Source organism: Trachypithecus francoisi, unplaced genomic scaffold (assembly GCF_009764315.1).
Source record: "Trachypithecus francoisi isolate TF-2019V2 unplaced genomic scaffold, Tfra_2.0 Lachesis_group6, whole genome shotgun sequence".
NCBI lineage: Eukaryota > Metazoa > Chordata > Mammalia > Primates > Cercopithecidae > Trachypithecus > Trachypithecus francoisi.
This window is the reverse complement of record NW_022681471.1, coordinates 32,248,315-32,276,123: the sequence shown is the minus strand read 5'-3', so window position 1 is coordinate 32,276,123 and position 27,809 is coordinate 32,248,315. Positions and strand designations below refer to the sequence as shown.

Below are 27,809 nucleotides of genomic sequence, written 5' to 3'. Positions count from 1 at the left end.
ACAAACCAATAAATTAAAGGAGGCCGTTTCGAGAAATCGCTGAGTCAAGAGTCGGGCAATCACGTGAAGATTTTAATAAAAACGAAACTAATCAGACGTGTTTCGCCTTCCCTTCCCTCTCCACCCATTTTTGGCGTTGTTAAAGGGAAGAGGAGCGTCGGTTTTAATCAATCCTTTGGTTTCTCTACTGGGCGGAGCATTGAGAAGGTGGCGGAAGGTGGGGCAACTGGCCAGGCTGGCGCGCCTTTAGGCACGTGGGTCTGGGTTGCGGACCAGGAACACAGCGATCTGGGCGAAACGTTGGCCTTTTGTGTCTCTTGCGTTTGATACCTTTTGGGGGTCGGCTGCAGCTGTGAGAGGCCGCGCTCACTGCCAGCCGTCAAGGCGACCTTGCTCAGCAAAGCCACTATTGTACTTTGAGCTAGTGACTCCCGCGGCTTGGCAGCTTTCTAGGCATTCCTCCAGGACCTTTCTCCCCCTGGAGGCCTCAGCTTTAAATGCAGTTTGTTTTTACAGTTGGGTACTGCTCTATTCTTGGCTTTGGCGCCAGGAGTAGCTTGCAATCCTTACCAGTTAATTGTGGTCTCTGCGTGAAAAGAACGATGAAGTGCTGCCCTTTATGTCTAAAGGTGGCGCTTAGGACGTCGCTGGCGGTAGTGCTTTGAAGTCTTTCTTCAGTGAACCTACTCACTCGGTGGCCTTTATGCGAGCATGAACCTGCACCAAAGCCACTAGGCTTAGTACCTGTCCGGGGTTGGCATGTCTGTGGGTGCCGCTGTAGCTATAAATGACTTTGATTGGCATAAAGAAACACAATTTTTTCACATATGCACTTGTCAAAATTTAATTAATTGTGCACTTTATTCCTGCTAGCGAAGTTTCCTAAAAATAAATAAATAGTACACTTTAAATATATGTAGCTTATTATATGTCACTTATGCCTCAATAAGGTTGTTTAAAAGAAGCACATTCAGTAGATCAATACATGGTAACTAAGATTAAGTAACTGATAAAAATACAAAAATGCGTTTCTTTTATCTACATCACCGAGTAAAGAAAAAAAAAATCACATCTATTGCCCAATTTTGTAATTTAACTTCCATTATTTTAAAGACTTTAATTTCTGTAAATATAGGCACATGGTTTTACTTACAAGTTTTTCCTGAGGATATTTAATTAATATTTTATTTACTATTGCCCTGACACCTAAGAAAACACAAAGTCACTATTCTTCAAAAAAGAAAAGAAAAAAAGAAAGAAAACAAAAGATCACAGCCTCGTAGGAGATAGCCCGGCACAGGGGTCAGGAACCCTGGCTAAGGGATCAGGCCAACGTCAATCTGAACAGAAACAATCATTTGCCAACTGTGTGAGCTAAGTTGAATTCCTCATTTTCTCTGAACCTCGGCTTTCTCACAGAGTTCCTGAGTGAATCAGGGTCAGCAAGGGAGGAGTAGAAGGAGGGTAATTTGGGGGGAACCTCAACTCTATGTAGGCCTCAAATATGGGCTGCTGTCTCATAATAAAATTTGTGTGGAATTGCTGGGAGAATGACTCTCACAAAAGTTGATCCTAAGTGAAATCTGTCAGCCCTGCTACTAGAAGGTAAGAGAATAGGAGGTTGGTGAGTATCAAAATCTGAAAGTTTCAGCTGGGTGTGGTGGCTCACGCCTGTAATCTCAGCACTTTGGGAGGCCGAGGCAGGTGGATCACCTGAGGTCAGGAGTTCGAGACCAGCCTGGCCAACATGGTGAAACCTCGTCTCTACTAATAATACACAAAGTAGCCGGGTGTGGTGGCGCATGCCTGTAATCCCAGCTACTCAGGAGGCTGAGGCAGGAGAATCACTTGAACCCGGGAGGCAGAGGTTGCAGTGAGCCAAGATCGCACCATTGCACTCCAGCCTTGGCAACAAGAGTGAAACTCCGTCTCAAAAACAAAAACAAAAAAAAAAACAACAAACAAATAAAAAACAACTGAAAGTTTCCCAGGCCTGGAGGATTTTAATGATTAAATGAGATAATAATGAATGTGAAGGCCCAGAACGCTACCTGATACATACTACTGTGTAATCAATGGTACTTATTTCTATTTTGTCATTATTATCAGTGGTGTAATCACCACCAATGGCACTTATTTTTTTTATTCTCATTGGTGATCGAACCACCTACCTGATAGTATTATTGTGAGCAGAGCATTAATGAAAAAAGCAAGTAGAGTTCCTAGCAGAGATCCTGAGACATAAGGCTCGGTCGGTATTCGTTTTCTTCCCCCTTCCCTCTCCCTTACTTTGAAGCATTCAGCTCAAATTCAGCCTACATCATGAAGTTTTCCCTGCTTCACATTTCCCAAGTCAATACACGTGGCCTTTCCTGTGGCTACGGGGTTGGATGGGAGAAGTGTCATTGCCAAGTGCAGGCTAGTGTGGGAGACCTGGGTTGGCTCAGCTGGCACTGAGCTGCAGGGAGGCATCTAAGCTTGCACCGATGTGTTGCCCTGTACTTTGTGCACTTCAGTTGTAGTTGCTATAAGGAAGGAAGTGGGGTGTCACAGGTTGGGTTTTGCCAAAATATGCTGAGGTAGAATTTGCTGTGAAAGATGTTTATTTAGAAATCAATACCTGTGAAAGGATGGGGTGGGAGGCAGGATGCATCCCAACAACAGTGATGCCAGTCCAACATAGCCTTGGCCAACCCCACAGGAATGTCTGGAGTGACTATTGCCATCAGTGTCCCACAGTGGGCTGATAAGGCTGGGCCTTCATCCCCTTCTCTCTTATCACTGGACGCAGGCTGCCCTGGAGAAAGCATGACCTCATGACCTGAAGTGGAGGCAGACCCTGCAGTAGCTGACAGCTAATTCTTTTTTATTTTCGTTTTTTTGAGACAGAGTCTTGCTCTGTTGCCCAGGCTGGAGTGCAGTGGCATGATCTCGGCTCACTGCAACCTCTGCCTTCTGGGTTCAAGTGATTCTTCTGCCTCAGCCTCCCAAGTAGCTGGGACTACAGGCACATGCCACCATGCTCGGCCAATTGTTGTATTTTTAGTAGAGACAGGGGTTCACCATATTGGCCACACTGGTCTCGAACTCCTGACTTCGTGATCCGCCCACTTCGGCCTCCCAAAGTGCTGGGATTACAGGTGTGAGCCACCACACCCGGCCTGATTCTGAGCATACTCTTCACAGCTGAGCAGCAAGTCCTTTTTTGCAGGGGGATCAGAATGGCATATTCCCTGTGTCCACCACACTGGGGGCAAACCAACAGTATAGTAACACATGGCAAACCATTGAATGTTCCGAACAGTGAATCACAACTATATCTCAACACATAAGGAGGAGGACTGGCAGCCATCTCTTGACATAGGATAGTAGGAAAAGTGAGATGAAATGTCTGTGCACCAGACAACTGTACATGTGCGGTAGGAGCAGCTGCCACAGAGAAAAGAGTGAGTGCAGGAAGAGAAGGGAGGCAGGGCCAGGACCCAACCCTGAAGCACTCCTAACAGTTAGACTTGGGTAGAGGAGGAGGAACATCAGATTAAGGATGAAACCCCCTCAGAAGCGAAAAGAGGGAAGAACATTTTCAGGAGCATATGTAATCAACTGGGTCAAAAGTTGATCATCCACATCATCATCATCATCATGATTTACTATTCTAGGATGTTGGTTAAGACCACGTGGGGTTATTAAATGGGACCCAGTTTAAGAAATAATAGGCTGAGCCTGGTGGCTCACATCTGTAATCTCAGTACTTCGGGAGGCTGAGGTGGGAGGATCACTTGGGCCCAGGAGTTCGAGACCAGTCTGGACAATACAATGAGACCCCATCTCTACAAAAAAAATAAAAAATAAAAACTAGCCAGGCGTGGTAGCCTGTGCCTATAGTCCCAGCTACTGGGGAGGCTGAGGTGGGAGGATGGTTTGAGCCTGGGAAGTTGAGGCTGCAGTGAGCCGTGGTTGTACCACTGCATTCAAGCCAGGGTGACAGAGTACGACCTTTTCTCAAACAAACAAACAAAAAGAAATGATAATCTAGTGAGAAGTAGTATAACTAGGATGACTCTACATTCTCATTTTGCCTGAGACAGTTTCTGTTTATATCCATTGTCCCACATCTCATCCAATTCAGCATTTGTCTCACATGTTTTTCATTTTTGAACTAAATATTATTCTCAATAGTTCCACTAAAATAATTCGGTTTGAGTTTAGTAGATCTCCACTTTGAACTTCCAGTTTCTACAGAGTTCTAATTTTGGCTCCACCTGATTAAATCTGAAAGACAACCACTGATAATCTCTCTTTTCCTTACCCTTTCCAGAAATAATATAACTAACCTCCCCATCAAGGAAAGCAGGCAGAGGAACTCACTGATAAAAGGAAATATGCCCAGAGATCGGCAGTTAGGGATGGCTAACAACCTCAGATCTTGTGTAGTGGTGGAGGAAGTATATGACACTGTTCAGCTGCCTGCCACTTGGAGTACTGGCCAGTGGTTCTTTGGCCTGTGAGTTCCATGTGTGTTTCAGAAGCCATCACGTCAGACTTGGAACCAGCCCAAATGCCCATCAATGATAGACTGGATAAAGAAAATGTGGCAAATATACACCATGGAATACTATGTAGCCATAAACAAGAATAAGCTCATGTCCTTTGCAGGGACATGGATGAAGCTGGAAGCCATCATCCTCAGCAAACTAACGCAGGAACAGAAAACCAAGCACCGCATGTTCTCATTCATAAGTGGGAGTTGAACAATGAGAATACATGGACACAGGGAGGAGAACATCACACACTGAGGCCTGTTGGGGAGTGGGGGGAAAGGGGAGGGAGAGCATTAGAACAAATACCTAATGCATGCGGGGCTTAAAACCTAGATGAAGGGTTGATAGGTGCAACTAACCACCATGGCACATGTATACCTATGTAACAAACCTGCGTGTTCAGCACATGTATCCCAGAACTTAAAGTAAAATTAAAAAAAAAAGAAAAGAAAAGAAGAAGAAGCCATCAGGTTGCCAGTTAGCAGGGCAATGGGAAATGTAGGCAATTATAGGTAAGGTGTACCTGTATAGACATAGGAAATAGAGACTGAGCAGGCCAGTCACAGAAGATATAGAGAGCAGTCTGAAAATTCTTACAACAGTGGTTATGTAATTTATGCATGGTATAAATATACAACTATGTATTGATTGATAATGCTTTTTTATTTCATTATAAACCTTCTTAGAAGTAATGAGCTCAAATAAATGAAAGTACACGTTTACTGAAAATTTAGGTACTGGCTGGGCATGGTGGCTCATGCCTGTAATCCCAGCGCTTTGGGAAGCTGAAGCTGGAGGTTCACTTGCACCCAGGAGTTTGAGGCTGCAGTGAGCTATGACTGCACCACTGCACTCCAGCCTGGGCAGCAGAGCAAGACCCCATCTCTTAAAAAAAAAAAGGTACTAAATTTGGTGATGTACATGTAACATGCACAAAATGTCTATTGATGTTTACCACTGTGAGGGCCACAGTGATATAACTGACCACACAAAACCCAGAAGGCAATGGTCTGTTGAGGAAGCAACAGCATCTACCTCATAAGGCAGTAGTTATTTTAAGAATGTGCTTAAGGACCACAGGTTTACATATAACTTCACTCAACATGAGTCTCATGTAGATCCAATGACTGTTCTTCTAAATTCATTTTGCTAAATTTTTATTCCAACTTTCCTTGTGCACATACAAAAAGTGAAGTTGTAGCTATTAAGGTGTTGGTTGCATTAGCCAAACAAACAGTGTAATGATGCCAACCTTATATCAGTGTCCTCAGGTGCTTCAAAGAGAAGTTAAATTAATAATGACACATTTATTTCATCCAATGCATGAAATCAAAATAACAATTTTGGAACTGAATTCTGATGAAGACAAAACATCCGACAGCATCATAAACGCTGTTGTAATATAAACTTAAGATAAAATCCTAAGCCCCCTGCTGAATGAACAGATCCCTTCTTGGCCAAGAGGACCCCAGAAAAACCTTAAAACTGAGTCCCTGGCCATGACGGGATGATAGGTCAGACACGTCTTGTTATACCCTCTCCCTTTTTTTTTTTTTTTTTTTTTTTTTTTTTTTTTTTTTTGAGACGGAGTCTCGCTCTGTTGCCCAGGCTGGAGTGCAGTGGCCAGATCTCAGCTCACTGCAAGCTCCGCCTCCCGGGTTCCCGCCATTCTCCTGCCTCAGCCTCCCGAGTAGCTGGGACTACAGGCGCCCGCCTCCTCGCCCGGCTAGTTTTTTGTATTTTTTAAGTAGAGATGGGGTTTCACCGTGTTAGCCAGGATGGTCTTGATCTCCTGACCTCGTGATCCGCCCGTCTCGGCCTCCCAAAGTGCTGGGATTACAGGCTTGAGCCACCGCGCCCGGCCCCCTCTCCCTTTTATGGTTTAGACGCAACTGACCAACACTAATGTTAAAATAGAGACTGTAAGACTGACAGAATAGACTCTTTGTGGCAATAAGACATGAAATTATAAACAGGACCTAAGGCCATTCCAAGTAAGGGTTAAGGAGGATGGGTTGGGGTGGGAGCTTTATGCTAAGGAGGTTGGCTAAGTATGTGTATGCAACAGGTTACAGGAGGCGCTATGAATATTCATGAAGGTGGTCTTGACGTGTGCATATTGAACAAACATGCATATATTACTATGCTGTAACTGTCTCAAGGTTTTTCTTTTTCTCTAGCAGCTAAACAAGCACTGGTCTTAAGATAATATTAAAACAACTACAGCTCATCTAGCTCACAGACTCTGACTGTTTCCCCAGTCATAACTACAGCTTTAATTGGACAACAGACTGATTTTAGCATGTTTCTCCTGATAAGATCACCCACCATGGACTGGTTCTGGCTGGTTTACAGAGGCTGTGCACTTGCATGCTTACGTGTCCTGAAAAGATCTTTTGTGTATAGGACCTAATTGTAATACATTTAAATGTTAAGTCTCAGCCCGGCGTGGTGGCTCACTCCTGTAATCCCAGCACTTTGGGAGGCCAAGGCAGGCAGATCACTTGAGGTCAGGAGTTCAAGACCAGCCTGGCCAACATGGTGAAACCCTGTTTCTACTAAAAATACAAAACTTAACCAGGCATGGTGACAGATGTCTGTAAACCCAGCTGAGAGGGGAGAATCACTTGAACCCAGGAGGCGGAGGTTGCAGTGAGCTGAGATTGCGCCATTGAACTCCAGCCTGGGAGATGGAGCAAGACTCTGTCTCAAAATAAAATAAAATAAATGTTAAGTATCCACCCCAAAGTGAACATGGGTCATATATGCATGTTTTTCAATATGCATGCATCAAGACCTCCTTCATGAATATTCACAGCTCCTCCTGTAACCTGTTGAATACATATACTTTGCCAACCTCTTTAGCATAAAGCTCCTACCCAACCCTTCCTCCTTCCAAGTACTACCTATCTCTGGTCTTGGCTGGAGGCTGTGTTTTCCAGCCTGAGGGATGGCCATTTTGCAGGCCATAACTTTTTATAAGAAATAAAGTCTCCTCTCCTTCTCTAAATTTATAAATTGTGTGTTTTCTAAAGATAACAGTAAGTTCAGTAACTAAGTTTAATGCTGAACATAAAATGACTTGGGTTTTTTTTCAGGGATAATAGGAACACAAATTTTAGCAGAGAAAGAATGTGTTAAAAATAATGTTCTTAATTAAGAAACTTATGGAGCAAAAATATCCTTGGGATTGGTTATAGTGCACATGTAATTGATAATTGCATCCATGTATCCAAACAAGCTGTAACACTATATCTATCAAATATATAGATATTCTGTTTGCTATGCTCATGCATGCAATCCCAGCAATTTGGGAGGCTGAGACAGGAGGATTGCTTGAGCCTAAGAGTTCGAGACCAGGCTGAGCATACAGTGAGATCCCCATCACACAGAAAATTAAAAATTAGCTGAGCATAGTGGCATGTGCCCGTTGTCCCAGATACTCATGAGTCTGAGATAGCAGGATTGCTTGAGCCGGGAGGTTGAGGCTGCAAGAATTTGTCATTGTGCCACTGCACTCTGGCCTGGAAAACAGAGTAAGACTCTACTTTAATTTTTTTTTTTTTTTTTTTTTTTTTTTTTTTTGCTGGGCTCAGTGGCTCACACTTGTAATCCCAGCACTTCGGAGGCTGAGGCGGGCGGATCACCTGAGCTCGGGAGTTCGAGACCAGCCTGGTCAACTTGGTGGAGCCCCATCTCTACTAAAAATATAAAAATTAGTCAGGCGTGGTGGCGTGTGCCTGTAGTCCCAAGTACTCCAAGCTGGGAGGCGGAGGTGCAGTGAGCCAAGATGGCTCCACTGCACTTCAGTCTGGGCGACTCCATCTCAAAAAAAAAAAAAAAAATTTAAACAGAGTTTTTGAAGGGCTCCTTTGATAGTGCACCTAAGTGTCCTAAAATTGGTGCTGACCTTTTTTTTTTTTTTTTTTTTTACAAACATTGGGTTATTTTGTTGAACATCAGTAGGTAATATTTAACCAAAATATTCAATAAATAGAGTGCCTAAAAAACTTTGGCTTTTGAAGCTTTTAGCAAATTGCAGTTATTAAAAACAAAGCCTGAAAAACAGAAAGGCATCAAAATGTATCCCTAAATAAAGGACTGAAACAAACTAGAGCTGTAATGGTGAACAACGAGAAAACATGATTTAATTGTGAAATTCTATAATTGTGCTTTGGAATATGTTAACTTGAGAGAAAGCATTTGACACGTTGATAGTGCTCTTATTTTTTTTTTTAGTTGGATACATTTAATTTGATAATATTTCAATTAGACAGATTTATATTCTGTACCTGAATGGAATGAAATTGAGAAGGCCTATGATTTTCAGCATCCACATTTGGCAAAATTTTCAAAAGAAACATAGAGACAGCTTTTTAAATGAGTTCTGTCTTGTCGTTGAAGAACGACGTTTTCAATAGAGAGTTTCTGTAAGAATATTTGAGATGAAATAATTACCCATTTTAATTTTTTAAAGTGTAATTGTGAGTCTGGGGGAGGTAGCTCACACCTGTAATCCCAGCACTTTGAGAGACAAAGGTGTGAGGATCAATTGAGGCCAGGAATTTGAGACCAGCCTGGGCAAATAAAGAAACCCTGTCTCTACAGCAACAACAACAACATATTATAAAACAAAAGTAGGCAGGCATGGTGGCACACACCTGTAGCTCTAGCTACTCAGGAGGCTGAGGCATGAAGATTGCTTGAGCGTAGGAGTTTGAGGTTGCTATGAGCCATGATTACACCACTGCACTTTGGCCTTGGTGACAGAACAAGACTCCATCTCAAAAAAAAAAAAAAAGTAATTATGACTAAGTATGCTATGGTTAAGATGTATACCATTTATTGAACTTGAGGTACAGGTACTCACCTCAATACTATCTCAGCCCTGCAGACACAATATTTTCTAAATTAAAAATACTATGGTTTACAGATACAAGATAATTTAAGGTATTAACAATTTCAATTTCTTAACCATAAAATAAAAATTTTTCTTTTTTTTAAAGACAAATTTTCACTATGTTGCTCAGACTGGTCTCAAACTCCTGGGCTCAAGTGATTAGCCCTCCTGGGTCTCCCAAAGTGTTGGGATTACAGGCATGAGCCACCTCACTCAGCCTAAAATGCAAGCTTAAAAACGATTGCAGACCATTTTATTTTAAAGTTTAAAAATAACAAAATCAGCCGAGCATGGTGGCTCATACCTGTAATCCCAGCACTTTGGGAGGTGGAGGCAGGCGGATCAGTTGAGGCCAGGAGTTCAAGGCCAGCTTGGCCAACATGATGAAACCCCATCTCTCTTAAAAATACAAAAATTAGCTGGGCGTGGTGGCAGGCACCTGTAATCCCAGCTACTCGGAAGGCCGAGGAAGGAGAACTGCTCAAACAGGGGAGGCAGAGGTTGCTGTGAGCGGACATCGCACCAATGCACTTTAGCCTGGGCGACAGAGCGAGATTCTGTTTCAAAAAATACAATAAAATAAAAATAACAAAATCATATTGAAACAATACCTTCTTCACAAAAATACCAGTGATGCATTATAAGACAGGACTAAGAAACTGATCAGACTATGTGAATATGTACCAATAATAATTGCTCCTGCTATTTGAAAATTTTTAGTAATCAGTATAAATAACATTTTGCTTTAATATACACAGATGGATGTTATCTTTGTTTTTAAAATAAAGCATTTTACTTTTGACAATGGTTTTTGCACACTAATAAAATCAATTTTTGGTACAAAATAAATATTTCAGAAAAGTTATATAGTTGGTTTCAGAGCTCTCTTCACTCAAAAGTGTATCAGCTTGGACAAGAAGTTATGTGGTCTCCTTAACTATAGCATAGTTAGCATATTAGCTTTTGCAGCAGACAGCCTGGATTTCAATCCCATTTCTAACACATAGTAGTTTTGTGACTTTAAGTAAGCTATTCAATCACTCTCGTACTAAATTTCCTCATCTTTTTTTTGAGACAGAGTCTCGCTCTGTCGCCCAGGTTGGAGTGCAATGGGGCGATCTCTGCTCACTGCAACCTCCGCCTCCTGGGTTCAAGCAATTCTGCCTCAGCCTCCCAAGTAGCTGGGACTAAAGGTGTGCACCAGCACCACCGTGTCCGGCTAGTTTTTGTTTGTTTGTTTTGTTTTTGAGACAGAGTCCTGCTGTGTTGCCCAGGCTGGAGTGCAGTGGTGTGATCTCGGCTCACTGCAACCTCCACCTCCCGGGTTCAAGCAATTCTGCCTCAGCCTCCAAAATAGCTGGGATTATGGGCGTGTGCCACCACACCCAGTTAATTTTTTTTTTTTTAGTAGACACAGGGTTTCACCATGTTGGCCAAGCTGATTTTGAACTCCTAACCTCAAGTGATCCGCTTGCCTCAGCCTCCCAAAGTGCTAGGATTAAAGGACTGAGCCACTGCACCCGGTCATAATTTTTGTATTTTTAATAGAGACGGGGTTTCACCATGTTGGCCAGGCTGGTCTCCAACTCCTGACCTCAGGTGATCGGCCTGCCTCGGCTTCAAGTTTCCTCATCTTTAAAATGGTGATGGTAATAACATAAATTCTCTCAGTGGTTTGTTGCAAGGATGAAATGAAATAATGTGTATAAGGCACTTGGTACAGTACCTTGGAATGTTGCACTCTCAGTAAACACGAACTATTATCATTGCTGTTGTTATTACAATTAAGAGGCTATATTCATGATTATTGTTAGATTTTCCTTACCATTGACTTGGTGTCCTAACAGCAGATTGGTTGCCTGGACTTGTCTTTTTCTAGCAAAGGGATCCAGTGATCAGGAAGATTTGCCAAATTAAATGGTGGCATAGACCAGCATTGTCTTGTCTTGTCTTTTTTCTTTCTTTCTTTTTTTTTTTTTTTGAGACAGAGTCTTGCTCTGTCACCCAGGCTGGAGTGCAGTGGCACAATCTCAGCTCACTGCAACCTCCGCCTCCCAGGTTCAAGCAATTCTCCCGCCTCAGCTGCCTGAGTAGCTGGGATTACAGGTATGCACCACCACGCCTGGCTAATTTTTGTCTTTTTAGTAGAGACGGGGTTTTGCCATGTTGGCCAGACTTAGACCAGCATTTTAAAATTATTTTTTCTCAGAATACTGCAAGAATACTACAACAGTGAAAGAATACTGCATTATTACAGAATCCTGCAAGGTGCTCTGTCAGCAAAAGGTTCTGCTGTCAGCTGGTGTTGGGAAGCTATAGACATGTGTTGTAAATTCATAATACGTATTTAGCACTGTAAAATCTCTCCAAAGTCCTGCAATAAACACTTATATTTTGCTTAACCCTCATTTTCCAAATTTATTTGATAATGTAGCCTCTCCTTCCCTCTCTCTTTTGTATGTATGTGATGCCTTCAACATAATAGAGAGTATTCTACAAAACATTTTGCGAAACATGAATCTAATGCAACATTTTCATTTTAAAAATGAGAGGCTCAACTGAGAGAAGGACTTTCCCAAGGCCACACCGTAATAGTGGATATGTAGACCTAGATGCCAGGGCTCCAAATCCTTGTGCTTTTTCTTTTAGGGAACTCTCTTTGTATGTAATAATCTTTGTGCATGGATACATTAATGTGGGCTGTATATTGATAAGTAGGTGTGTGATACCTCCGACATTTCAAGGACAAGGACATTTTATAATAGCCAGAGGGTTTTTTTTTTTTTTTTTGAGTGGAGTCTGGCTCTGTCACCCAGGCTGGAGTGCAGTGGCGCGATCTCGGCTCACTGCAACCTCCGCCTCCCGGGTTCAAGCGATTCTCCTGCCTCAGTCTCCTGATTAGCTGGGATTACAGGCGTGCACTACCACGCCCCGCTTATTTTTGTATTTTTAGTAGAGGCGGGGTTTCACCATGTTGCCCAGGCTGGTCTCGAATTCCTAACCTCAGGTGATCCCCTACCTCGGCCTCCCAAAGTGCTGGGACTACAGGCGTGAGCCACCGCGCCCGGCCGGTTTTTTTTTTTTTTTTTTCAATTATGAAACCTACCGTTTTAACAACCTCCTCGCTCTCTGGGACTGAAAGTTTCCGCTCATAGGCAATAGGCAGCCACCACAGACCACAGTAATGGAAAATGGTCTCTTGAACTGACACCAGATGAATGCCAGAGGGCGCTCTTTCCTAAACGGTACCAATTTAGAGTCTCTAAGCAGGAAGGCACAAAACCAACAAGTTTCAAGGAGACAGAGGAAGAGAGAAAACACTGTCTCTGGAGGAAGTATAGTAATGTTTAAGATATAAAGCCATGGACGAGAAGTTAGAAAAAAAGGGAGACTGAATAGCACTGTATCAATATATAAAACAGTTTTATAATAAACAAAACTAAGATTATAGGCCAGGCGCGGTGGCTCAGTTCTGTAATCCCAGCATTTTGGGAGGCCGAGGCGGGAGGATCACTTGAAGCTAGGATTTCTAGATCAGCCTGGGCAACATGGCAAAACACTGTCTCTATCAAAAATACAAAAATTAGCCGGGCGTGGTAGCGCATGCCTGTAATTCCAGCTACTTGGGAGGTTGAGGCAGGAGAATCGCTTGAACCCAGAAGGCGGAGATTGCAGTAAGCTGAGATCGTGCCACTGCACTCCAACCTGGGCGACAGAGCAAGACCCTGTCACAAAAACAAACAAGCAAAAAAAAAAAAAAAATTAAGATTATAAACAAAAAAGTAAATGCTAAAAAGTTTTTAATGCATAGGAATGATAAAAAGCCAACATGAAATTATACATATAATTGCATATTATAAATAATTATAATTAAATAAGTATGTAATTGATTTTATATTATAATTATATAATATATGCACACATACGTATAACCTGTCTATGAAATCTATGAAACCACCAAGTCTTCAACAGCCAAAATGTCAAGTTCATATTTAGAGGAAATAATATAGAAATAATTGCTAAGGACGCCATCTCTAAAAATAAAAAGAACAGAAATTCCTGATACTTATTGAGCACATACTATGTATTTGGTACCTTATGTCCACTTTTAACACTTAAGTTTATGAGGTAGCTATTATTAGAATATCGTCCTCATTTTTCTGGGTTTTTTTTCAACAGGGTCTTTGTCGCCCAGACTGGAGTGCAGTGGCGTGATCACGGTTCATTGCAATCTCGAACTCCTGAGCTCAAGCAATCCTCTTGCCTCAGCCTCCTGAGTAGCTCGGACTAGAGGCATGTGCTGCTATACCTGGCTAATTTAAAAAAAGAAATTTTAGAGCTGGGGTCTTGCTATGTTGCCCAGACTGGTCTGAAACCCCTGGCCTCAAGTAATCTCCCCATCTCAGCCTCCCAAAGTGCTGGGATTATAGGTGTGAGCCACCATGCCTGGCCTTGTCCTCATTTTACACATGAGGAAACCGAGGCTTAAAGGCTTAAGTAACTTGTCCAAGTTCACAGTGCTAAGTGAAAGAGATAGCTGAGACTTCAAGGTCTTCCTCCAGAGGACCCAACTATTCCCTGCTTCTTTCCCATGCCTTATAAAGCCCTGTGTGGCCTGGTTTCCACTTACCTCTCCAGCCTTCCTCATCTCTCAGCTCTCTGAAAAGACCATGTTCCCTGCCTAGGACCCACTTCCCTCCATCTTTGCCTGACTCAATGTTACCCGTCCTACTGGCTCAGCTTAGACATCACTTCCTTCAGGAAGTCTTCTCTGTTCTCCAAGCCTGGATTAGGTGACCTTTCTTTGTGGGTGTTCGGCTCTCCATCATCTCACCACACTGCATGGCAGCTGTCCACTTCCTGATCTGTGTCCTCTGTTAGACTGGGGGTTTGGGGAGAGCAGAGACTAGATTTGGCTTGCTCCCAACTGCGTTTCCCAATCCTGACACAATGCCTGCCACATAGTAAGTTCTCTATACACAGAGACTCCTCTGCTTAAAACATTTCTTAGAGAACCACATGTGAAGAGCAAATGTCATCAACTCTGCCACCAGCAGATGGTTATTGGCTGTCATTTTGGTCTCTGGTATTGGTGGTTCATCAGGCATGTTTGCTGTGATTTTGCTTATGTTTGAGTAGTTTAATGAATGTTATAATATATTATATACCTGATACAAATAAAGAGTGTTGAAAGTCCCAGTAAGAAGTGACATAGGGTTACAATAGAAATGAAATTAGAGCCGGGTACAAAGGCTCAGGCCTGTAATTCCAGCAGGTTGGGAAGCCGAGGTGGGAGGATTGCTTAAACCCAGGAGTTTGAGACCAGCCTGAGCAACATAATGAGACCCCATCTCTGTGAAACATTTTTTAAAAAATTAGCTGGGCATGGGCCGGGTGCATGGCCTCACACCTGTAATCCCAGCACTTTGGGAGGCCGAGGCGGGTGGATCACGAGGTCAGGAGTTTGAGACCAGCCTGGCCAACATAATGAAACCCCATCTCTACTAAAAGTACAAAAATTAGCCAGGCATGGTGGCACGCGCCTGTAGTCCCAGCTACTCAGGAGGCTGAGGCAGGAGAATTGCTTGAAACGGGAGGTGGAGGTTGCAGTGAACCGAGATCATGCCACTACACTCCAGCCTGGGAGACAGAGAGAAACTCCGTCTCAAAAAAAAAAAAAAAAAAAAATTAGCTGGGCATGATGGCATATGCCTATTGTCCCAGCTACTTGAGAGGCTGAGGTGGATCACTTGAGCCCAGGAGGTTGAGGCTACAGTGAGTCATGTTTATGACACTGCACTCCAGCCTGGGTGACAAGGTGAGGCCCTGTCTCTAAGAAAGAAAGAAAAGAAGAGAGAGAGAAAGAAAAGAAAAAGAAGAAAGAAGAAAGAAAGAAAGAAAGAAAGAAAGAAAGAAAAGAAAGGAGGGAGGGAGGGAGGGATGGAGGGAGGGAAGAAGGAAGGAAGGAAAGAAAATTAGAAATAAATAAATATGAAAATTATCAGGATTGTACAAAATATATATGAATAGTTAAGAGTAGTAAACATTCTGATGGACAAACACTAAAGCATGCAGTGTGTGAAGAAAGCTGCGTCAATGAAGGTCAAAAAACATCTATAAGAACCGTATATTTTGACCGGGGAAATGCGTGTCTTAGGCTAATTCCCAGAGCACTCATTTTTGGCTGGTCAAGGTGGAGTTAGAGGTCTCTGTCCACTTTTCAAAAGTATTGTTTTAATTCTTTATGACACAGGACGTCCCTGAGTTTCTCTGAAATCTATTATTGTGATATCTTGAATTTAAAGATGTTATGGCAAAGAGCTAAAATAATCAATGTTTATGAAGGAGGGTCACATCCTAAAAAATAAAACAAAAAAACAACACAGAGAATTCTCCTACTATGTATCCCCTTACCCCATTTCTATAGGATTTTGGAAGGTATTATCTAGATTTTGCAATGTATTACCATCTCCTGAATGCCTATTACAGGTCAGGCACTTTTTTTTTTTTTTTTTTTTTTGAGATGAAGTTTCGCTCTGTCACCCGGCTGCAGTACAGTGGCGTGATCTTGGCTCACTGCAACCTCCCTGCCTTTGGGTTCAAGCCGTTCTCTTGCCTCAGCCTCCCAAGTAGCTGAGATAACAGGCAAGCACCACCATGTCCGGCTAATTTTTGTATTTTTAGTAGAGACAGGGTTTCACCACGTTGACCAGGCTGGTCTCGAACTCCTGGCCTCAGGTGATCCGCCCGCCTCGCCTCTGAGAGTGCTGGGATTACAGGTGTGAGCCACCGTGCCTGGCCTAGGTCGGGCACTTCTAAACATTTTTTTTTCATTTCATTCACATATCCCTGTGAGACAGATACTATCTCATTCTACAGATTGGGAAACTAGGGCCCTGAAAAGTTAAGTAACTTTCCCACGGAAACTAGGGAAGTGTTTATGTTGGAATGGAAGGATCCAATATGCTCCTTACAGTCCACCAGCCTTCCTCTATTATCTAATTTCATTCTCACAACAATCATGTGAATGAAGTTAAGAAAATTATTCCCCCACCTCTCAGATGAAAACAGTGAAACCCAGGAATGTTCACAGTTTCACTATGCGGGGAGTAGAAATAGACGTGAACTCACATCTTGTGTCCCTAGGTCCAGTGCTCTCTCCAGGTCACCATAACTTTATTTCTTCACTGGTTGGTTAAAGGCTAGTGGTTGGAGATTTTCCAGGGATCAGTCCTTCTTAGTGGCTGTGGAGTATGTGCCTGAGGTAGGGAGGGATTGGCCTGCTCTGTTGTTGGGATAAGGGAAGGAACAGCAGATACCCCACTAGAAGAAATGTTAGAGGATGTCCTTCATGATAACAGATTAAAATCTGGATCTACACAAAGAAATGAAGAGCACTGGATATGGTAACTACATGGGTAAAATGCACAAGATTATTTTTTCTTATAATTTAAATCTCTTTATAAGATATTTGGCTTAAAAATAATAACATTGTATTGTGCAGTTTATAACATGTAGAAAAAATGCATGGCAACAATGGTGGTATGGTTTGAATGTGCTTCATTAAAAATTCATGGTGAAATTTAATCTCCACTGTGGTGGTATTAAGAGGTGGGGTTTTTGGGGAAATGATTAAGTCATGAGGGCTTTGGCCTCATGAATGGATTAGTGCCATATAAAAGGTCTGGGATGGGAGAGGTGGCTCACACCTGTAATCCCAGCACTTTGGGAGGCCGAGGCTGGTGAATCACTTGACTCCAGGAATTTGAGACCAGCCTGGCCAACATGGCGAAACCCCGTCTCTACAAAAATAGAAAAATTAGCCAGGCATGGTGGCGTGCACCTGTGGTCCCAGTTACTCAGGAAGCTGCAGCAGGAGGATCTCGGGAGCCTGGGAGGTTGAGGCTGCAGTGAGCCGTGATAGTGCCACTGTACTCTAGCCTCGGTGACAGAGTGAGACCCTGCTTCCAAAACTAACAAACAAAAAGAAGGTGGACTGTGATAGGTTAAAGATGTATTACTATAAAACCTAAAGCAACCACTAAAATAACAAAACAAAGAGTTATATTTAATAAGCCAACAAAGGCAATAAAATAGAATCGTTAAAATGCTCAATTAATATTAATTTATCACTTTTTCCTTTTCCTTTTTTTGTGGAGGTTTTCTGGAAAACCAGAAAACCTGCTAGACAGATTCTAAAAGAGCTGTAACACTGACTTTTTCCTTTTTTGAATCATGCTTTTGCCCTAAACCCCATAGATTTTCTCCTATATTTTTTCTAAAAGTGTTACAGTTTTACATTTTATATCTAAGTCTGTGGCCCACTTTGAGTTATTTTTTGTATATGGTATGAGATTTAGATTGAAGTTCATTTTGTTTTGCTTACGGTTGTCCAATTGTGCCAACACCGTTTGTTAAAAAGGCTATCGTTCCTCCATTGATTTGCTTTTGTATGTTTGTCAAAAATCAGTTGGAATAGCAAACTATATGTTATATGTACTTTGCCATAATAAAATAAGAAAAAAACAAACAGATGGGTTCTTTCTTCTGTTGCATTGATCTGTATGTCTATATTTCCACCAATATCACACGGTCTTTATTACTGTAACTATATATTAGGGCTTAATATCAAATACAGTAATTCCTCCCACTTTATTCTTCTTTTTCAAGAATAAGCTTGTCTATTTCTACAAAAAGCCTTGCTGGGATTTGGATAGGAATGCATTGCATCTATAGATCAGTTTGGGAAGAATTGCTATCTTTACTATGTTGTGTATTCTAATCCATAAGTATGCTATGGCACTCCGTTTATTTCAGTCTTCTTTGATCTCTTTCGTTAGTATTTTGTAATTTTCACCATACAGATCCTGTATGTGTTTTGTTAAGTTTGTATCTAAGTATGTACTGTTCTTCAGAACAATTATAACTGGTATGGTGTTTTTCATTTTGGTTTCCACATGCTCTCTGTTAACATATAGAAATGCATTTGGCCTTTGCACGTTAATCTTGAATCCTGCAACCTTTCAAGCTCACCTATTAGTTGTAGAGAATTTTTTGTTGTTTATTTGCTTGGTAGATTTATTAGGCTTTTCTGTGTAGAAGAGCATGCCATCTTCAGGTAAGGACAGATTTATTCTTCCTTTCTAATCGGTATTCCTTTTATTTCTTTTTCTTGTCTTATTGTGTTGTGTTTCCAGTACTATGTTGAATGAGTACTGAGAGTGAATATCCATGTCTGGTTTCTAAACAGGTGGAATCCAGTTACTGTTTCACCATGAACTGTGATGTTAGTTGTATGGTTTTTGTAGATGCCTTTTATCAAGTTAAGGTAGTTCCCCTATCATGCTAACTTGCTGATTTTTTTTTTGTTTAATATAAATGGGTGTTGGATTTTGTCAAATGTTTTCTCTGTATCAATGAATATGATAATATGATTTTCTTTCTTGAGCCTATTGATATGGTGAATTACATAGGTTTTTGAGTATTGAACCACCCTTGAATACAGGCATACCTTGTTTTACTGTGCTTTACAGATACTGTGTTTTTTACAAATTGAAGGTTTGTAGCAACCCTTGAGCAAGTCTATCAGTACCATTTTTCCAACAGCATGTGGTCACTTTGTGTCTCTATGATAGCATGTTTTAACAATAAAGATTTTTTAAAAGTATGTACATTGTTTTTTAGACATAATGCTATTGCACATTTAATAGACTACAGTATGGTATAAACATAAGCATTTTATATGCACTCTTTTTCCTTTTTTGTGAAGGTTTTCCAGAAAACCTGCTAGACAAATTCTAAAAGCTGTAACACTGACTTTTTCTTTTTGTGACTCACTTTATTGCAATATTTGCTTTATTGTGATGGTCTGGAACTGAACCTGCATCATCTCACAGGTATGCCTGTACTGTGGTGGCTAATTTTGTGTGTCAACTTGACTGGCCATGGGTGCTCAGATTAAACATTATTTCTGGATCTGTGAGGATGTTTCCAGGTGAGGTTATCATTTGAATCAGTGAACTCAATAAGTAGATTGCCCACCCTGATGTGGGTGAGCATGATCCAATCCATTGAGGGCCTGAAGAGAACAAGAGGTAGAAAGAGAAGAAAACTGCCCTTTTTGCTTCTGTTTGCTTGCCTGAATTGAGACATCTCAACTCATCTTCTCCAACCCCTTGGCTGGGATTTACACCACTGGCTCCCTGGTTCTCAAACTTTCAAGCTCAGACTAAGTTACACTAACAGTTTTCCTGGGTTTCCAGCTTACAGATGACAGATCATGGGACTTCTCAGCCTCCATAATTCTGTGAGCCAATTCCTCAATTCCTTGTGTGTCTCTCTCTCCCTCTTTTTCATCTCCTACTGGTTCTGTTTCTCTAGAGAACCCTGACAAGTACAAATACCTGGAATAAATCCTACTTGATCATGGTGTATAGTTGTTTTTATAAAATATTATATTTGCTAATATTTTGTAGTTTTTGTGCCTATGTTCATAAGAGATGCTGGTCTGTAGCTCCTTCCTTCCTTCCTTCCTTCCTTCCTTCCTCCCTCCCTCCTTCCTCCCTTCCTTCCTCCCTCCCCTCCCTTCTCCTCCCTCCTTCCCTTCCCTTTCCCTCCTTTTCTTCCTTCCTTCCTTCCTTTCTCCCTCCCCCTTCCGTTCTCCCCCTCCCCTCCCCTCCCCTTCTCTTCCCTTCCCTTCTGATACTGTCTTAGAATTTTGTATGAGGTTAATAATCGTCTTATAAAATGACTTGGGAAATGTTTCCTTCTCTTATTTTCTGGAAGAGATTGTGTAAAATCTTTTTCAAATGTTTGGTAGAATTCTCAGTAAAACTACATGGGTCTGGACATTTATTTTTTTGAGAGCTTTATAGTTATAAACCCAATTTATTTAATGGTTATAGGACTATTCTGATTATTTTATATTGGTTCAGTTTTGATCATTTGTGATTTGTGGTTTGTGGCCTATAGTTTGAAGAATTGGTTCATTTCTTCTATGTTGTTGAATTTATGAGCATAAAGTTGTTTACAGTATTCCTTTTATTCTTTTTTTAAGCATTTGTGGGTACATAATAGGTGTATATATTTATGGGTACATGAGATGTTTTGATACAGGCATGCAATGTGAAATAAGCACACCATGGATAATGAGGTATCCATCCCCTCAAGCATGTTTCCACTGAGTTACAAACAATCCAATTACACTCTGAGTTATTTTAAAATGTACAATTACTAGTGACTACAGTCATCCTATTGTGCTATCAAATAGTAGGTTTTATTCATTCTATTTTTTTTTTTTTTGGACCCATTAACCATTCCCACCTCCCCACCAGGCCCCCACTTCACTTCCCAGCCTCTGGTGATCATCCTTCTACTCTTTATGTCCATGAGTTCAATTGTTTTGATTTTTAGACCCCAAAAATAACTGAGAACATGTGATGTTAGTTTTTCAGGGCCTGGGTTATTTCACTTAACATAATGACCTCCAGTTCCATCCATGTGATTGCAAATGACAGGATCTCATTCTTTTTATGGCTGAATAGTATTCCATTGTGTATATGTACCACATTTTCTTTATCCAGTCATCTGTTGATGGACGCTTAGGTTACTTCCAAATCTTAGCTGCTGAAAACACTGCTGTGAGAAACATAGGAGTGCCGATATCTCTTCAATATGCTGATTTCCTTTCTTTGGGGTATATATACCCAGCAGTGGAATTGCTGGATCATATAGTAGCTCAATTTTTAGCTATTTGAGAAATCTCCAAACTGTTCTCCATAGTGATTGTACTAATCTACATTCCCACCAACAGTGTACAAGGGTTCCCTTTTGTCCACATCCTAACCAGCATTTGTTATTGCCTGTCTTTTGGATGTAAGCTATTTTAACTGCGGTGAGATGATATCCCTTGTCGTTTTGATTTGCATTTCTCTGATGACCAGTGATGTTGGGCACCTTTTCACACGCCTGTTTGCAATTTATATGTCTTCTTGTGAGAAATGTCTATTCAAACCTTTTGCCCATTTTTAAAAATAGATTATACTTATTCTTAGAGTTGTTTGAGCTCCTTATATACTCTGGTTATTAATCCCTGGTCACATGGGCAGTTTGTAAATGTTTTCTCCCATTCTGTGGGTTGTCTCTTCACTTTGTTGATATTAGGTAAAGCAAATCGTCTCATATATGTATGTGTCCTCAAATATTATAAACATTTTTAAATTAAAAAAAAATAATTTAAAGTTTTAAATTTTAAAAAATTTAAATAAATAGTATCACAGTGGATGTATTTTCCTGTGCTTTTTTGCACACTATTGTTTTAGACATTTATCTGTGTTGATACATATAGTACTAATTCATTCAACTGTTATATAACACTGTATTTTATAAATGTAACACAATTCATCCATTCTGTTGAACACACATAGCTTGTTTCCATTTTTTTTACTTATTACAGACAAAACAGAAATAAACTTTCTTGTAGATTTCTCTTCAAACATAGTGTGAGTTGTATATCCTAAGACTAGAATTACTCAGTCATAAGATGTGGGCAGCTTTGATCTTACTAAATATTACTATTGCTTTTCAAAGTAGTTGTGCCAATTTATATGCCTACCATAAATGAGATTACATTGCTCACCACCACCAATATCTAATGCTGTAAGGCTTTTCCATTTTTGGTAATCTGATGCATGTGAAGTACAATACCTTACAGTTTTATTCTGCATTCCTCTGATCATAATGAGATTGATCTTATGAATGTATTGGTCATTCGGGTTTCCTTTTCTGTGAATCCCCTATTCATATTTGCTCGTTTTTGAACTTACCTGTTTTTCTTATTGACTTATGAAACCTATTTATATTTTCTGAATATTAATCCTGTGTTGGTTATATGCACTATGAATATCTTCTCCCAGACTGTAAGTTGTCTTTCTGATTTGTATGGGGCCTTTTGATTAGTTATATTGGAACTATATCTACCATATTATTTTTGTGCTTTGTATTAACTTTGCTTTTTCTTTTCTTTTCTTTTTTTTTTTTTTTGAGACGGAGTCTTGCTCTGTCGCCCAGGCTGTGGTGCAGTGGCCGGATCTTGGCTCACTGCAAGCTCTGCCTCCCGGGTTTACGCCATTCTCCTGCCTCAGCCTCCCGAGTAGCTGGGACTACAGGCGCCTGCCACCTCGCCCGGCTAGTGTTTTGTATTTTTTAGTAGAGACGGGGTTTCACCATATTAGCCAGGATGGTCTCGATCTCCTGACCTCATGATCTGCCCGTCTCGGCCTCCCAAAGTGCTAGGATTACAGGCGTGAGCCACTGCACCCGGCCTAACTTTACTTTTTCTAAGCGTCTTTCCTTCTTTCCCTGTTTCACCGATCATGTTTCCCCCTTCTACTGGTTTGGATGTTACACATTCTAATTCTTTTAGAGTCACCCTAAAAATATATTTTTAAATTTATATACAGTATAATTTATTTTTGTTGTACAGTTCTGACAAATGCAGAGCTGTGTAAACACTACTACAATTAAGATGCCAAAGAGTTTCATCATGCCTCAAATTCCCTCTTAATACCCCTTTATATTTTCCTCCTTTCACCCCCACCCATGCTAATTACTGATCTGTTTTCCACTCTTAGTTTTTGCCTTTTGCGTAATGTAATGTAGGAATTATACCGTATGTAGCCTTTTGACTTTCGCTTCTTTCACTTAGAATAATGAATTGCAGATTTGTTCATGTTGTTGAATGTATCAATAGTTCATTCCTGTATATTGCTGAGTAGTAGTATTCCATTACATAGATGTACCATTATTTACCCATTCACCAGTTGAAGGACATTTGGGTTGTTTCAGGTTTTTGGCAATTATAAATAAAACTACCAAAAACATTTACATACAGACTTTTGTGTGAGAATTAGTTTTCATTCCTCTTGGAAAATACCTAGGGGTGGGATTTCTGGGTACTCTTAAATTTTAATATGCATACAGTCCAAAGTTAGTATCTTTATTCCTCTTGTGAATAAAACAAAGATCTTAATACATTTTAACTCCAAACTTTTATCTTCTGTCTTCCATGTTAGCTTGTCTAGTATTTTAGTGCTACTCTTAATAATAATCTTCCCCAACAAAATCAGTAATTTTTATTTTTAGCCAATGCTTATTTAGGTATATGAATATATTTTATCAATTACTTTGGTCATCATTGCTTCTTGCATCCCACTCCTTTCTTCTAAAAAGCACATTTTAGGCCAGGCGCAGTGGCTCATGCCTGTCATCCCAGCAGTCTTGGAGGCCAAGGTGGGCGGATCACTTGAGACCAGCCTGGCCAACATGGTGAAATCCCATCTCTACTAAAAATGCAAAAATTAGCCAGGTGTGGTGGCAGGCACCTGTAAGCCCAGCTACTTGGGAGGCTGAGGCAGCAGAATTGATTGAACCCAGGAGGTGGAGGTTGCAGTGAGCCAAGATCATGCCATTGCACTCCAGCCTGGGTGATAGAGCGAGACTCTGTCATAAAATAAAAATAAAATAAAATAAAATAAAATAAAATAAAATAAAATAAAATGTACATTTTAATGATGTGCTTTAGAACAATAAATTAGAAATTAAATTAGCAGAATGTTCTAGTGTTATACTAGAGCCTGATATCCCCAAGATACTCATTCCTAGATGACGGAATCTAGTGATCTTTTTAGGTAGGAATTATATATATTGGTCTGAAATAATCTTTTCTTGTTCCTTTTAGTTGCAAAGGAAGTGACTCTCCATTTATTCATTCCTACACGAGAGGAGGGTGAAAAGGCTAATATGGGCCTCATGCATTCAAAGAGGCTTGAGATTTTCATACTACTCTTATCTTTGGTTAAAACATTTGACCTGTTTATATCTAGTTTCCTCTTAAACAATCACATGCAAAACCATATTGATTAAATAGGATACTTGAAATTCCTGAATGTTATATAAATGTTAAAAATTTAATATGTTTGAAAGATAAAGAGGAAAATGCTTATACAGTTATTTTTCTGCCTCATAATCCTTAACTCAAAGAGGAATTAGAAATAAACCTTTGAAAGATGCTAACTCCATAGTCTGAATTGCTGCTTGTGTTTTAGGACAGAAGTATAATTCACTATGTAGGCCTGATTCTAAGAAAATTTGTCTTTGCTTCTCACTTGTGTTATCTTTTAAAAATCCAACAAATAGGCCGGGCGCAGTGGCTCACGCCTGTAATCCCAGCACTTTGGGAGGCCGAGGCGGGCGGATCACAAGGTCAGGAGATCAAGACCACGGTGAAACCCCGTCTCTATTAAAAATACAAAAAAAATTAGCCGGGCGCGGTGGCGGGCGCCTGTAGTCCCAGCTACTCAGGAGGCTAAGGCAGGAGAATGGCGTGAACCCGGGAGGCAGAGCTTGCAGTGAGCCAAGATCCGGCCACTGCACTCCAGCCTGGGGCACAGAGTGAGACTCTGTCTCAAAAAAAAAAAAAAAAAAAAAAAAATCCAGCAAATTCCATACTGCCCTTTTAGGTATAATGTTAACCATTATAAATAATTTTTTTTTTTTTTGATAAGAAGTCTCACACCGTCACCCAAGCTGGAATGCAGTGGCATGATCTCGGATCACTGCAACCTCCGCCTCCTGGGTTCAAGCGATTCTCCTGCCTCAGTCTCCCGAGTAGCTGGGACTATAGGCACATGCCACCATGCCCGGCTAATTTTTGTATTTTTAGTAGCAGGGTTTCACTATGTTGGCAAGGCTGGTCTCGAACTCCTGACCTGGTGATCCGCCCACCTCGGCCTCCCAAAGTACTGGGATTACAGGCATGAGCCATCACACCTGGCCTGAAGACTCTTATGAGCACTTTTAAAAATGCTTTCACAAGATATTCACACACCAATGATTTAAACAAATCAACAAAGGAAAAATGTCTTTGTACTTAATAAAAATTTCTTACTATCTGCCAAATGTTTAAAAAAATAACTTCTGACATATAGGCTGGGCGCGGTGGCTCATGCCTATACTCCCAGCACTTTTGGGAGGCCGAGGTGGGCAGATCACTTGAGGTCAGTAGTTCGAGATTAGCCTGGTCAACATGGTGAAACCCTATCTCTACTAAAAATACAAAAATTAGCCAGGCATGGTGGTGCATGCCTGTAATCCCAGCTACTCGGGTGAATGAGACAGGAAAATAGCTTGAATCCAGGAGACGGAGGTTGCAGTGAGCCAAGATCATGCCACTTCACTCCAGCCTGGGCGACAGAATGAAACTCTGTCTCAAACAAAAACAAAAACAAAAAAACCAAACTTCTGACATAGAGTTAATGAAAAGAAAATGCGTTTATGCACAGAAGGGATTTTTAAATTAACACAAAACAATTGAATATCTAAAAGCAACTCGCACTGATATTTATATTGCTTTCAACTTAAGAATGTCTCATTGGCTATTTCAGACTAAGAAATATGAGAAAGATTTCATCTCTAAATAGGCACACAATGTATAAAGATGTACTTTGGGACAATAACTACATAAAGGAGGACAGGTAGAGCTGTATAGAAGCAGTTTTTATATACACTATTGAAGCTAAATTAGTATTAATTCATACTAGTTTGTTGTAAACTTAAGATGCCCATCATAATCCCCAGGGTAACCACTAAGAAAAAAAACTTAAAAGATATATATGAAAAGAAGCCAGGCGAGGTGGCGTGCACCTATACTCCCAGCTACTCAGGAGGCTGAGGAGGGAGGATCACTTGAACCCAGGAGCTCTAGTCCAGCCTGGGTAACATAGTGATACTTTGCTTCTATTAAAAAAAAAAAGATACGCATAAAAGGAAATGAGAAGAGAATCAAAACGATATACTACAAAAAAAAAAAAAATCAAATACAACATAAGGGGAGATTTACTCATCCTTCCCTGGTTGGATGTATACATGAGGCATATAATAGTCCCCCCTTATAAGCAGTTTTGTTTTCCCTGAGTACAGTTACCTGTGGTCAACCATGGTCCAAGAATATTACATGGAAAATTCCAGAAATAATTCATAAGTTTCAAATTGCATGCCATTCTGAATAGCATGATGGAATCTCATGCCGTCCTGCTCCATCCCACCTAAGATGCAAATCATTCATTTGTCCAGTACATCCATGCTGTATACACCACTCTTTTAGTCACTTAATAGCCATCTTGGTTATCAGATCAACTGTTGCAGTACTGCAGCGCTTCTGTTCAAGTAACCCGTTTTAATTAATAGCCCCAAAGCACAATAGTAGTAATGCTAGCAAATTGTTACAACTGTCCTATTTTATTGTTGCTAATCTCCTACTGTGTCTAATTTATAAATGAAGTATAGGTATGTATTTATAGGAAAAAACATATATATAGGGTCTGGTACTATCTGCGGTTTCAGGCATCTACCAGGGGTCTTGGAACATACTCTCCTCAGATCAGGGGGGACTGCTGTACAAGCTATTAAACTGTTTTTCTCTTGTGAATCTATCTTTTGTTACAGGAGTCCATCACAACTAAAAACTATAAAGGGTAGAGAGAAAATTACCTTTCCTCCCGTAGAGTTTCTGGTGATGAGGATAGGATCTCTGGGGTACCCTGCTCACTCTGGAACCTGCCAATGGGATCCTGGGGAAACTGACAGAAGGTGGCTAAAGGTAAGAATTCTTACCAAAGGCAACTCTCCTGGATCTGTCTGTAGTACCTAGTGGAGAAGAGGAAGGCAAACACTTTTCTTTGCTCCTTACTTTCTAACTTTTGATTAGCAGGAGGAAAAAATCTGTACAAATTGGTTTTTTTGGATTATGACTCTGGCTTGATCCTTTCCCTCTCAGAGACAGCTTTTGCTTTCCTGTTGGTCTCATCTTGTGTCCTGAAAGCTTAGCTTGGCTTTCTACCTGTCTGGGCACACAGGTTATCAAGCCTGTGTTTGCAGGCAGCCAACTGAAAGGTTGGCAGCCCCCAATAACATGGCCGGACGGAAATGGGGGTTGTACCCTACTTATATCTAGGGTCCTACCAACTGTTGCCAGCTCTCAGGGGGTTCTCTGTCTTTTGGCTATCTCTGGGAGTGGCTCTGGATCTTGGGGGCGGGGGGACTGTATCTTTGCATCCTCTATGAAAACACCTCTTATACCCACAGTTAAGCCATTAAGGGCTTATTGGTGTTGGTCAAGTCACTCGATAAATATACCTCTGAAAATGTCCCCAGTGGGGTGACATGAATTGCATGCCAGGTTCTGGACAGAAATATATAGTTAAAAATTAATCAGGCTGCCCTTTGGCCCACTTTCCTCTTGCTGAAAGTCATGTAGTACTAGACATTGACTATTTGCATTCCCATTGTTCCTATAGATAGGATCTCTGACA

The 27,809-nt window shown here is 40.9% G+C and overlaps 1 non-coding gene and 1 pseudogene across 1 annotated transcript; both read right to left on the bottom strand.

Moving 5' to 3' along the window:
• Positions 1-17,596: 17,596 nt before the first annotated feature.
• On the bottom strand, positions 17,597-17,656 carry LOC117078635. The gene has a single exon (XR_004435076.1). It is a non-coding gene; the product is annotated as a U7 small nuclear RNA (small nuclear RNA).
• Positions 17,657-19,206: 1,550 nt separating this feature from the next.
• Positions 19,207-19,256, bottom strand: LOC117078638 (annotated as a pseudogene).
• Between the last annotated feature and the right edge of the window lie 8,553 nt (positions 19,257-27,809).